General features: G+C 37.2%; 1 non-coding gene across 1 annotated transcript; it reads left to right on the top strand.

Moving 5' to 3' along the window:
- Positions 1-10,614: 10,614 nt before the first annotated feature.
- LOC122152245 lies at positions 10,615-10,747 on the top strand. The gene has a single exon (XR_006164474.1). It is a non-coding gene; the product is annotated as a small nucleolar RNA SNORA70 (small nucleolar RNA).
- The last annotated feature ends 3,461 nt before the right edge of the window (positions 10,748-14,208 follow it).

The raw sequence follows: 14,208 nt of genomic DNA, 5'->3' as shown, positions 1-14,208 counted from the left end.
GCACATGAAATAAAGAATCTATTTAAAGCATATAAATAGTCACTAAAACTATTGCAATGAGAAAAGGTCAATTATGCTTCAATATTGTTTATTTTAGTTAGCATAAAAATCAAGTAAGCAGATTTTCTTTTAGAAATAGTGTCATTTATCCTCAAATTATGTAAAAACCTCAAAAGAGTTAACAAAAGACACCTTGTTTATCTGATAAGATAGGGCTATCCATAAAGGTCTATCTGATTAAAAAACAAATTGCTGTAAGATTGGATGTAACCAAATATAAAACAGAAATGAAAACAATATTATTTCTCTTATTTCTGTCATTTTATATCTCTCCTTTGTCTATTACAATGTGTATTTTAAGTCTGGCTACTCCTAGTTTTTCATTTCCTGTAAAGATTTTGTTTGTTTTCTGTATCTCTGGGCTCTGAAGTTTTATTATTTTTCTGTCACTGTTCCTTAAGTGACTTTTTCCCACACAAAAAAAATTTATTCAAAGTAATAAAATATAAACTATTCTTTCTAATACTTTGCCTCAGGAGGAAATATTACTCTATGGAATTTCAGAATTTGGCCCAGTGTGTTCCAAAGGCCTAAACAGAACACAGAGGCAGAAATATTGAGGATGTACATGCATGCACTTACATTACTCACATACATAATTTTATATGACATATATTAGTTTATTACTGCTGCTGCAGCAAATTGCCACAAACAGTGATGTGAAAACCATAAATATATTGTCTCACAGTTCTATAGGTCTAAACTGATCTTCTGTCCAGAGTAACATAAGGTTAAAATCAAGGTGTTGGCAGGATTGTATTTCTTTCTGGAGTATGTGAGGAAGAACCAGCTTCCAAGATCATACAAGTTATTGGTCCCATTGAATTTCTTATGTTTAAAGGACTGAGTTTCCATTTTCCTCTGGCAAGTAGTTGGGTCTCAGTCTTTGTTTCTAGAGGCTTCCCATGTGCCTTCCACGTGACTTTTCCAGCAGCAGTATGTCAAACCCTCTCACACTTTGTCTTTCTCAGATTTTCCCTTCTGACATATCTCTCTGGCTGGTTAAAGATCTCTGCTTAAAAGCAGAGGGGCTCATGTGATTACATTGGGTCACCTATGTGGTATGGGATGATCACCAATGCTAAGCCTAATAGTATTAATTACATCTGTAAAATCTCTTTGCCACATTAGGCAAAATATTGAAATTCCCAGGGTTTATAGTATTGACATTTTAAGGAGGGTCATTATTTAGTCTGTCACAATGTATTAAAGTTGAAAGTCTTAGGAATGAAAAGTACTTCAAGAAGTAATCTAATCTTGTGTTTGCCTCCACAAACCTATCTAAATTATACTGAAGTTATCCCATTGTTATGAATCTTACAGGAAACAAGATTTTGTTTTTTATTTTTAAAATACATTTTATACATATTTTCTTAAACATGCATATAGAAAATGCATAAAATAAACATGTCGAGTTTAATAAATTATCATAAAGCAAACACTGTTGGCTACCACTTAATTGAGGAAATAGAACTTTGTCAGCAACCCAGAATCCACCCCATGTCCTTCTGGAGCAAGTTACTGCTTTTACATAACCACTATCCTAAATTTAATATCTGATCTTTGCTTTTCCTTTTAGTTTTACCACTGAGGTTAGAATTTAAAGTTCAGTTTTGCCATTTTTCTTTTCTTTCCTTTTTTTTTTTTTTTTTTACTTCATATAAATGGAGACTAGACTGTGAGGGGAGAACAGAAACAAAAAGACCAGTTAGGAAGCTGTGCTAAGAGTCATTTAGTATTTGGACATCAGATGAATGTCCTTAACTATTTATGCTACACATTTAGGAAGACCTAAAACAAGGACCTGAGGTCAGAGGTGGATATGTTTACATTAGAATATATCAGGCCTAATTCTTTTACTACCAAATAATAGAAATGGTTAAGAGCTTGGGCATGGAGTTAGACTACAGGTTCTGGGAGCAGACCACCTGGTTCTAATCTTAATCCTCCATTTGTTAGCTGTCTGATTAGGGCAAGTTACCTTAGCTCTCTGGATCTCAGTATTTTCATCTGTAAAATAGAAGTAATATCCACCTTATAGGGATGTGAATAGGTGAAATCAGATAGTAAAGTGCTCAGACCAATCATTGACACAGAGTTGGTACTTATCAATGTTAGCTATTAATAGTATAACTGACAATCAAGACTTAAGAAGATTGTTTGAAACATACAGTGTCATGTATCTTCTTGATACTCACATCCTGTAAAATCATGAAATTTTTTGAGGTTATAGGGTCACTTCCTGCTTAGAAAGGAAATTGAAAATGGCCCTCCCCATTCTGAAACATGATGTTTCACACTCTACTTTTTAAATTTTTCTCTAAGAAAATAGCTGAAAGGTGTTTCCATTTAATCACTTTCTGTCCACTATTTGGGAGCTATCCATGCTCAATATACAGAAATATAAAATTCACAAAAATAAGCATATTAAAAAAGCTATAGTATGGCCATCTAAACACATTTTAATATGCACATTCGGATATATTTTCTTTCTAATTTGTGTTTCACATAGCTATAATCTTACTACTTTCACACATTACTGTTTTTATAACTTTACATTATAGCACAAGTATATTATTCCTCATATTTTTAAACATTATTTGTACAGTCATGCATCACATAATGTCCATTTGGGCAATGTCTGACCACATATACATCTGTGGCCCCATAAGCTTATAATAGGGTTCAGAAATCACAGAGAATGGGATATAGTGGGCATAACCAGATACAGTGAATGCAATAGCTCCCTACATACAATCCACACATCTCATGTTCTTTTATACAAAGCAATTGCACTGCCAGGTATAAAACAGTACAGTACATATATGATCTATAGTGCATATGTACTGATAGTCATAATAAGCTCCTATGTTACTGGCTTATGTATGTACTGTACTATACTTTATATTGTTATTTTAATGTGAATTTTCCTTTCTTACAAGTGAAACATTTACTGTATAACAGTGTCTGCTTCGACTCATAAACAGCAGCATCTAATCTCATGTATTGCAGGCCTTTTGAGCATTGTAACATTATCTCTGTTTAACTTTCTCAAAAACATTACTGTAATTATGTCATGGCTCCCAAGTGCAAGGAAACTAGTGCTAGTGAGAGTAGCAGCAAGAGGCAAAGGAGATCTATCAGGTTGGATGTGAAACAAAGGTTATTAAACAACATGATGATAGAAAGTCAGTGAATGCTGTTGCTTGCAATTTAGGCATGTCTGTTTGCTAAGTATATAATATGGTGTTTGCACAACATCTAAATCACATACTATCATATTTCACTGAATGTATCATGGACTTTAAGTGATATACACCTGAATGTATAATATTACTTGCTTATTATTCCATAAACTAAACTTTCATAACTGTGATGATAGTTTCTCAAAAAGATTGACTGGTAATTCTGTTACCCCTATTTTTGCTATTTATAAACATTTTTGTTCATTGAATCCCCATATTTAGGATAATTTCATAGAAGAGATTATTAGAATATTTTTTATTGTGGTTTAGGTGAAAATTTACAGAGCAAATTCACTTTCCATACAGCAGTTCACATACACTTTGTCTCATGACATTGACCACAATTTAGCACAAAGCAACATCTCCTCTCCCACTTCCTCCTGATAGGTACAACTTTCCTGTGACCATCTCTCCATGCACTCCTATCCCCTGAGCTGTCTCCTGTGCCTGAGCAGCCTTTCTTTCTCTCTTGCTTTTTCTCCCCAAGGAGTGTATCTACCTCAGGTAAATGTTCAACTAGTATGCCTGTCTACTGCTTGGCTGGAAGCTACAGGTGTGTGTTCAATTCCACATCTGAAGGGTAGCTAGGGGCCATAGTTTCAGTGGTTCCACCAGGCTCCATCGGGCCAGCAAAAAACTTTTCCCCACTTTTTTTTTTTTTCAAATGATTTTGAGTTTTGTTCCACATTGTTCCCCCTGTCTATCCAGGATCTACTACAAAGATCCTCTTGCAAGTGGTTGACAGTAGTAGCCGAGCACTGTCTATTTCTTCTGGTCTCATAGTCATATAGGCTGCAGATCAGATGGTGTACTAGTTGCTAGTACTGATTATTTCCATGAATTTTTGGTTTTCTTCATTCTTCTTGGCCCTGGACAAGGAGAGACCTATCTATCATTGCATCTAGATGGCAGTTTGCAAGCTTTTAAGATCTCAGTCACTACTAGCCACAGTAGAAGGTGGAACAATGATTTGTGTAGTATGTTATGCCAATTGAGCTTGATGTCCTCTGGGACTGTGGTCCCGAGCCCACAGGTTCAACTACTCTGTCCCTCTGGGTAGCTGGCTGTGACCAAGCAGTGACTACAACCTTGCCCCTTGTTAGTCCCATTATACACCTGGAAATTCAGATCATACACATAAAGTTATTGGACCACTGTCTGCCAACCCTATACATGTTCTTGGGTGCACTCTCCACTTCATATATATATATATATACCTAATATTTCAGCCTGTCCACCCATCTATCCACCCATATACCTGTGTTTGCCTTCACTGAGCATGCCATACTATATGTCGTTTGCATGGTTTCTGCTGAGAAGTCAGAACTTATTCTTACTGGCTGTCTTTTGTAGGTAACTTTTTGTTTTTCCTGTGCTGATTTCAGGATTCTGTCTTTGTCTTTGGTTTTGATGAGTTTGATGATGATATGTCTTGGTGATTTTCTTTTGGGATCTATCCTCTTTGGGGTTCATTGGACTTCCTGAATGGATATATTCTCATCTTTCATCATATCAGGGAAGTTTGTCTCCAACAGATCTTTGACAATTTTTTCATTGCTATTATTTTTCTCTTCCTGTCCTGGAATTCCAATGGAATTCCAATGAATTCAAAAGGTTATTCCTTTTGATGGTATTCCACATGAACCTTGGGCTTTCTTCATTTTATTTTTAAATTTTTTTTTCTGATTGATCCTTTTCCAAAGAAGTATTCATGTATTTGTCTTCAATCTCATTAATTTTGTCTTCCATTGCATCAGTTCTACTCCTTTGCCCTTCCAATGTGTTATCTATTTCTGACAATTTAATATTAATGTTATGGAGTTCTATCTGTAGATTTAGAATAATTTCTAATTTTTCATTTATTTTGTCATTTTGTTCTTGTATTTTCTTCCAAAATTCTTCTAGGTTTTTTTCTGTCTTTGGTCTGTCTCTCAATCCTTTGAAGATAACTAAAGATAATTCTTTTGAATTCTTTATCAGAGAGTTCCAATGCTGCTTCTTCCTCAGGGATGTGTTCTGGATCTGTATCTTGCTCCCTTGTTTCTACCACTTCATCTTGCTTCTTTGTGTGGACTGTGATGGTCTGTTGTCTCCAAGACATCATGGCATTGTTGTATTTAGAGCTCTGTTAACTGTTTGTGAAGAGCAGCCAAGGGTGGTGATTCAGGGTCTTCTTAGTGGTTTTTTAGTGTTGGCCCATTGATGGAGAAGGAGGTGGTGGTTCTCACTCATTAAGTGAAGTTGCAGGAGGTGTGGGTGTAGTTGTGTCTTATGGGGACTGTTGTTGTCTTCCACTCAGTTAGCCAAAAATTACAAATGAATAACCATAAAAATACTGAAAGCATATGGACAAAAACTACACCATGTAATCACACAGGAACAATAATCAAAAAAAGAAAAGAGGGACAAATAAGAAGATAAAAACAAGAAAACTTGCAATATCTGGGAATAGGGGAATAAGAGAAAAAAGGTAGAGAAGGAGAATAATTAAGAAATAAATGGGAAAAATGCAAAAAAGAAAAACAAGGAATGGGGTTACTCATGAGAAAGAAAAGAAAAAAAGAAAAAAAAAATTGCATCCAGGAACAGGGAAAAGAATAAGAGCTGAAAACTAGGACCTGCGAGGGGAAGAATAAAGAATAATAGTAAAAAGGACAAAAGTATTGATAATAACAGTAGTTTTAAAACAGACAAAAACAGGCAAACTGAAAACCAGAAAAAAGAAAGAAAGAAAGAAAAATAAATAAAAATAAAAAAGGAAAAAATCAGTGGAGGGCAGTGCAGGGCACCCAGGCTCTGCCTGAGAACACAGACTGGGATGGAGTTCCTGCGGGCCCAGAAGGTGGGTGCATTGGGGGATGGCCGCTCCTTCCGTTCACCAAGGGGTGTGGGATGTAAGAGTAACAAGGGGAATGTGGTACATTTTTAGTCGTCCAGGTCTGAAGTGTCCTTGGGGTTACTGGCAAGCAGAACTTGTTCTTAAGCCCCTGGAATTTGGGAGAGCACTGCCTCTTTAAATAGCCAAAATGGTCAAACATTCAAAATGGCAGCGTCCTCTGGACAGACACAAGTCCATAGCTCAGCTCGCCTTTCTCTTCACTGGTGCTTCGTGTTTTATTTTCCAGCCACCAGAGCAGTCCTCCATGTAGTCCCTAGCTAGCAGGGCTGATTTTTACGTTAATTCTTAGGTCTTACCACCACTCGGCACTCTCCAAGCTGTCTGTGCCATGCCATCAGGCTCACTCAGGATCGCTGCCAGACCGCAGCTCCTTATGTTTCCATTTTTGGTATTTTCATGCAAATTCTTCTGCTAGTTGGGGTTTAGACCTCTTCTATATCTTTCCCTTCAAAGCTCAGGGCTCCAGAATTATCTTCTGTGTCTGTGTTAATTGGTTCCTCTTTTCTATGTTGAAGAGGGTCTGTGCCATCTTTCTCCCTATTCTGCCATCTTACCAGAAGTGAGATCATTGGAATTTATGTGATGGTTTGAAAAATAATCCACAGTTCTGACATCTTCCGTACTCAACTTGCCACACCATTTTTGGAGCTTCTCTCATTTAGAAATTGAATCTGTTCCCCCAGTATTAGAATAAGGACTTGTGGCTTGCTTTGACCAATAGAATGCAGCAGAAGTGACGATTATGCCAGTTCCAAGCCTAGATCTCAAGAGGCCTTGCAGCTTCTTCTCTGACAACTAGAATCCTTCCAATTGTCCTGGGAAACCAAACCAAAACCAAATTCAAAGCCATCGAGTCAGTTCCAACTCATAGTGACCCACGTTGGGTTTCTGAGGCTATAAATCTTTATGGGAGTAGATCACCCCATCTTCCTTCTACGGAGCTGCTGGTGGGTTTGAACTGCTGACCTTTTGATTAGCAGCCAAATGCTTTATCCACTACTCCATCAGAGCTCTGTGCTGTACTGGGAAGAAGCTGCTTACTGAGGAGAGACACATGATCCTTTTGCCTGTGTCCCACAGCCTGTAGCCAACCAGATACAGAAGCCTAGCTGTGTACCTGAGTGGCAGCTGATGGTAATGAATGCATGAACTCTGCCTGACCAGAACTGTCCAGTTAAAAGAATATGATAGATTGTTGTTGTTTTATCTCACTAAGTTTTGAGAGTGGATGCAGTCTATTTGGCTAAAAAGAATGACCATTTTTAAGGCTTGAAATTTTTACTGATACATTGTCTTCCAAAACCATTATAACAATTTGCACAATTAAAGGTTTTGCTATTTTCACCAACCAGGGTTATCATTATTTGTAAAACTTATGTTTTCTTTTTTTAAAATAGTTGCTGGCCTTTAAGTTGATTCTGACTCACAGTATCCCTACTATGAGTATCTGCTCAGGACAGAAAGGAGAACTGCCTCACAGGGTTTCCAAAGTTGTAAACTTTACAGAAGGAAACTGCCACATCTTTATCCAGCAGAGCAGCTCGTGGGTTCAAACCTCTGACCTTTACGTCAGCAGCTGAGTGCTTAACCATTGCATCATCAAAAAAATAGTGAATTGTTTTAATTGTAAGTGCAATATTTTAAAAAGTGTTTTTTTCTTTCATTCTGATGAAATAGGTACTAATTTGGATATAATCTCATTTAAACAGGCCATTTTTCAATGTGATTTTTTTCCCAAATTATTTTCTGACTTGAGATAGTAACTTCCAAGTTCATCTCTTCTTACAAGGCATGGAAATGCAGCAAAGATACTAATTTTCAATTTGCTGAGTCATACCTTTTTAAAAAGACTGATCAAATATAACCAACTTTCCCAATATTTTTGCTTCAAAGACTTACATTTATTACAGTTAAGTTGGTTATATTGCAATTTCTACTACTATCATATGATGGTACTGGATGTTGATCTCAGTTATTGTGATTATTCAAGGTTGTTAAAAGTCATGTGGTCATTCTTGGCTCAGAATAGAAAGCAAGTCTATGGGGTAATTATATTCAAATTAAAAAAAATTGTTTCTGGGTCAAGCAGATGTGCAGAAAATGTAAGCAAAGTACTGGTTCTTACATTTGTGAGACTGAAATGGGTCTAGCACTCAACGTTTTCTCATAACTTACAGAATGAAAGCACTAAATACATCACTTCTGTTTTGGGCTGTGAGTGACAGAAAACTCAAGTCAAACAGCACTAAAATCTAAGGAGACTCATTGGTGAGGCTGGTATTTATCCAATTCACAATAGAATAGCAATACTATATAATTTTTAAAAATTTAAATATATCTTCACTGATTACAAAATAGTATAATTGTACCTAATAAGTAGTAAAATTAATTAATGAAAAATTAGCATATAAACTTTATACCTGCTATTTAGGGTCACAGAAGTTCTCTGGCATTTAAAATTTATTTAATATTGTGAATTTGTGAGGTCCAAATGATCACATCTGAAGTCAGCTAATTTCAACTGGGCTTTCATACATGACTGCTGTTAGCTACAGGTCAACTGTAGGTGAGCTAGGTGTCTTTACTCGTCTTGGCTAGATTAGCTCACATCTCTCAGAGTCAATTGGGTGTTGTGATCTAGGATGGCTTTTGCCTGCATAACTGGGAGGAATCAGTTCTTCCCAACATGTCTCATTCTCCAGAAGATTAGTCCACCTAAGTTTACATAGTAAGGGTAGAGGAACATGCTCAAGCACACACATGTTTTTCAGACCTCTACTTATATCACCCTTACTAATATCATATTTGCCAATATAAGTCACTAGACTGAATGAGAGTCAGTATGCGTGGACACTACAAAGTTACATGGCAAGAGTGCATAGGTATGGGGAGTGGTGAAGTATTGAGGCTGTTGATAAAATCAAACTATCACAAATTCATTAATGAAAGTTAATTGTCATAGAATACTACAATAGGTACTAGTAAATAGTCCTCTTCTTAAAATGGGATGCAAAACACTTGCAGCTCCACCTACTAGGTTGACCTGTGTCATGGCAGGCAGTGTTTGCATTGTTTAACACGTACTCTGTGTTTTAGCAATATCACCATTTTGTCATTAACTTTAATTAATTAATTCAATTGCTTTAGAATACAAGTTACCTTATAAGATAGTTAATTTTATGAGTCAGGCTATGATGTCCAGATGTTGGCTCAAACACTAGTCTAGATGTTGCTGTGCAGATCTAGGTATTGTGATGACATAATTAACATATGCAATCAGCTAACTGATAAAAGAGATTACCCTTGATAATGTGAATGAGCCACATCCAATCAGGTGACGGCCTTATGAGCAAAAAACTGAGGTTTCTAGAAGAAGGAGGAGGAATTCTGACTGGAGGCTATAGCACAGAAATCCTGCCTGAGTGTCAAGTCTCAGCCTGTCATATGGATTTTAGACTTACCAGCCTCCACAAATGTATAGGCCAATTCCTTAAAATAAATCTTGCTATACATATATGTGGGAGCTCTGGTTGCATAGTCTCTAAGGCACTTGACTGCTAACCAGAAGGCTGACAGTTCAAACCCACCAGCCACTCCTTGGAAGGAAGATGGGGCAATCTACTTCCATAGTGATACTGCCTTGGCAACCCAAGGAGGGGTTGCTATGAGTCGGGTCCAACTTGATGGCACATAACAACAACAACATACATATATGTATATATCCTATTGGTTCTGTTTCTTTGGCAAAACCAAACCAACCAAACTCACTGCTGTCAAATCAGATCTGACTCATAGTGACCCCTCCTTGGGTTGCCAAGGCAGTATCACTACAGAAGTTCATTGCCCAATCTTCCTTCCAAGGAGTGGTTGGTGGGTTTGAACCACCAGCCTTTTGGTTAGCAGTCAAATGCCTTGTTGTTGTTGTTGTTATTTGCCGTCAAGTTGGCCCCAACTCATAGCGACCCCTCCTTGGGTTTCTGAGGCAGTATCACTATGGAAGTAGGATTGCCCAACCTTCCTTCCGGGGAGTGGCTGATGGATTTGAACCACCAGCCTTTTGGTTAGCAGTCAAGTGCCTTAGGCACTATGCTACCAGAGCTCCCGTCAAATGCCTTAGGCCCTAATTAATACACTTTACTATACAAATCTATTGGGATAGTGAGAGCTTGGACAGCTGCAGCTGCCTGTTTCATAAACATTAATCTTCTGACTCTGTGGGAGAATGGCAAAGATTTTATACAGTAAAATATTAAAATACATCTTGGAATATTTTTTGATACTGGACATTGACTAGAAATGTGTTTTAATAGTATTTTTTTATCATGTTTAAGAATTAATATTAAATAAAAAATTATTTATATTTCTTGAATGAAAACAAGTTAGTTATTATAATAAAATATATGAGTAGATCTGCAGCCAGTTAAGCTGACTGTCATCCTTCCCTGTGAGGGCCACTGTGCAATGGCAGCAAAAGTACTCTTCTCAGTAGTGTACACAGACTGTTGGCATATATGGATTGCCCTAAAGGACCTTGGAAGGAAGATGGGGCAATCTACTTCCATAGTGATACTGCCTTGGAAACCCAAGGAGGGGTTGCTATGAGTTGGGTCCGACTCGATGGCACATAACAACAACAACAACAAAGGACCTTGGAGACAGGCCTTTCCTGCTTTTTCATTTCTCTGGCCTTCTTAATCTCTGTGGTCTCTAATCTTGGCTTCAGATGGTTATATGAAGAGCCTTTGGGAAATACAAGGTATAGTAGCCAGGGTCCACATTGCCAAGTCATAATGTCCATCCACACCAAACTTCAAAACAAGGAGCATGTTATTGAGGCCCTGCACAGGGCCAAGTTCAAGTTCCCTGGGTGCCAGAAGATTCACATCTCCAGGGAGTGGGGCTTAATCAAGTTTAATTCTGATGAGTTTGAAGAAATGGTAGCTAAGAAGCGCCTCATCCCAAATGGTCGTGGAGTCAAATATATCCCTGATTGTTCCCCCTTGGACAAGTGGTGGGCCCTGCATTAATGAAGACCTTGATACCACTGTCCCTCCTGACCTATGCTTGCCAATATTGAACTTTCTCTCTTAAAAAAAAAAAAAATTAAAAAGTAGATTATCATTGCTCTTGAGCATTGATAAAATGCTAAAATTTTTGTCAATATAGGTTTCAAGTGTTAACACATGTATTTCATCAGAATGTTAATCATATTCTATAAATTTTATGGGAAATGTAAAATCATCATTGGTGAAAATCATCCATCAGTTTTACAAATAAAGCATTTGAAAAATATATACTTGAAAATTCATTTTTTCAAAGAATACCACTAAAACCTATATCAGAATTTTAGCAATATTTAATGTTAGAAATAGTCACGTACTTTCAGTATGAAACATTAATAGAACTTTACAAAGACAATAATAGTGATATGCACATATTGTCATAATCTAGATTTGTGACTCCACTTATGAGAAAACATACTTACTTTTTTGAAAAGCTTTTAGAACTTTCCCACTTTTTTTTTTTTTTTTTTAATAAACATTTGCTTAAATGCTCATTCAACTTTGGGTTATCTTTTTGTATGTTGGAGTTCATAAAGATTTTTTTTCAAGTCTCAAACATTTGTATAGGCTTTTTATTTTATTTTATTTTATTGTTTTTTGGGTGCAAATTTACAGAGCAAATTTCCTTTACATTCAACAATTTGTGCACTTTTGATTTAACACCCTGATTACCATCCCTGACCATAACAAACTCTCCTCCCCTCTGGTCCCTGTGACTAACCCCTCCCTGTGCCCTTCTTAACTATGCATTGCCGTCTGGCCAGTTTTCCCTGCCTGTGAATGCTGCCCCTATGGTGCCTCATGGCTGATTGCTCTAAGAGGTGCATCTCCCTAGAGTAGGTGAGTGCATCACCCTGGTGTAGGTGTTCTGGATGTTGGTCTTTCTACTGTTGGGCTGAGAGCTAATCCATGGGATTTTCCACATTTTTCAGAAAATGTATAAACTAAAACAGTAGAGGCTTAGGTATAGCAAAGATCATGAGGCTGGCACAGGACCGGGGAGTGTTTTGTTCCATTATACATAGGGTTGCTATGAGTCGGAGATGACTCCATGACACCTAACAACAACGATGACAGTAGAATTTCAATTATTACTGATGAAGCTTTAAATACTGCACATAAAAGTGATTGATAATTAACTTACAACATGAAATTGAAAACTGAAGCCAGTTTTATGAATTTCACTGATCATGGACCTAAACTCAAAAATCAAACTCACTGTGATTGAGTGGATTCTGACTCATAGTGACTCCTTTGGGTTTCCGAGGCAGTAAATCTTTATGGAAGTAGATTGCCCAGTCTTTCTTTCACAGTGTGGCTGGTGGGTTCAAAGTGTCATCCTTCTGGTTAGCAGTCAAATGCCATAGGCATTTAGACCACCAAAGCTCCTTAATCTTTACAGAAGTAGATCTCCCAGTCTTACACAAAGTGCCTGGTGGGTTTGAACCACAAACCTGGTTAGCAGTCAGATGCCTTAGGGACTGTGCTGCCAGAGCTCCTTCATCATGGAACAAGAGAGTATATAATTTAAAATACTAAACATAATCTTTAATATAGGTACTCATGAAAAATAATTTAAATGAGAAAAATTTCCATGAAAATCATGTATTTTCACTAAGTTAGTGTCAATGTAAAATAAATAAAAGAGAAAGCCTGGCATTTAAGCCAAATTTTTATTAAAACTTTCTGCATGTTTTAATTGGGTACTATATTATCACATTTAATTTCTGAATAAGGCAATACCAAAACAACCAAACTCATTGTCCTTGAGTAGATTCGACTCATAGTGACTCCTCCTTGGGTTTCTGAGGCAGTATCTCTACAGAGGGAGTTCTGGTGGTGTAGTGCCTAAGATATTTGACTGCTAACCAGAAGACTGATGGTTCAAACCCACCAGCCACTCCTCCAAAGCAAGGTTGGGCAATCCACTTCTGAAATGACACCACCTCAGAAACCCAAGGAGGGGTGGCTATGAGTTGGATGCAACTTGAGGGCAGTGAATTTTGTTTTTTGTTTTATCTCTGTGCAAGGAAATTGCCCAATCTTCCTTCCAAGGAGTGGCTGGTGGGTATGAACAGCCAGCCTCCTGGTTAGCAGTCAAATAAGGCAATGCTGTTGTTGTTGTTATGTGCCGTCGAGTCAACCTGACTCATAGCGACCCCTCCTTGGGTTTCTGAGGCAGTATAACTAGGGAAGTAGATTGCCCCATCTTCCTTCCAAGGAGTGGCCGGTGGGTTTGAACCATCAGCCTTCTTGTTAGCAGTCAAGTACCTTAGGCACTATGCTACCTTTCCTGGTGAACTTTTCACTTACCAACATATATTAGATAAACATTAGAATTAAGTGACTTATTTAACTGGCTGGGAATTGACATAATGAAAATGAGAAATGTATCTGCATTTCTAATGCCACTCAGTGCCACTACGGCAGCAAATATGACATGCAAATTTTATGTAGTGTTGAATATCCACTACAGTAGAAACTGTGAAATGAGAATAATTAAGTACATTAAATTTAAAGAGATTTAGGTTTTAGTAATGATACTCTTATAGCTTCACTACTTTATTTAGCTTTATATAAAAATTATTTCATTAAACCTGGTAATTTAATGCACAGTCACATGCCTTTTCATAGTCAATAAACACAGGTAATCATTTTTTTTTTTGGTACTCTCTGCTTTCAGCCACAACCCATTGGACATCAGCAATGAAATCCCTTGTTTCATATCCTCTCCGGAATCTGGCTTGAATTTCTGGGAGTTCCCTGTCTATGTTCTGCTGCAACTGTTTTTGAATAATTTTCAGTGGAATTTTACTTGCATGTGATATTAATGATATTGTTTGATAAGTTCTGCATTCTATTGGATCACCTTTCTTTGAAATGGATACAAATATGTATCTCTTCCATTTAGTTGGCCACATAGCTCTCTTCCAAATCTCTT

The sequence above is a fragment of the Orycteropus afer genome, unplaced genomic scaffold (assembly GCF_000298275.1).
Source record: "Orycteropus afer afer isolate SDZICR_OR568_19922 unplaced genomic scaffold, OryAfe1.0 scaffold00022, whole genome shotgun sequence".
NCBI lineage: Eukaryota > Metazoa > Chordata > Mammalia > Tubulidentata > Orycteropodidae > Orycteropus > Orycteropus afer.
This window is presented reverse-complemented; position numbering and strand designations above follow the sequence as displayed.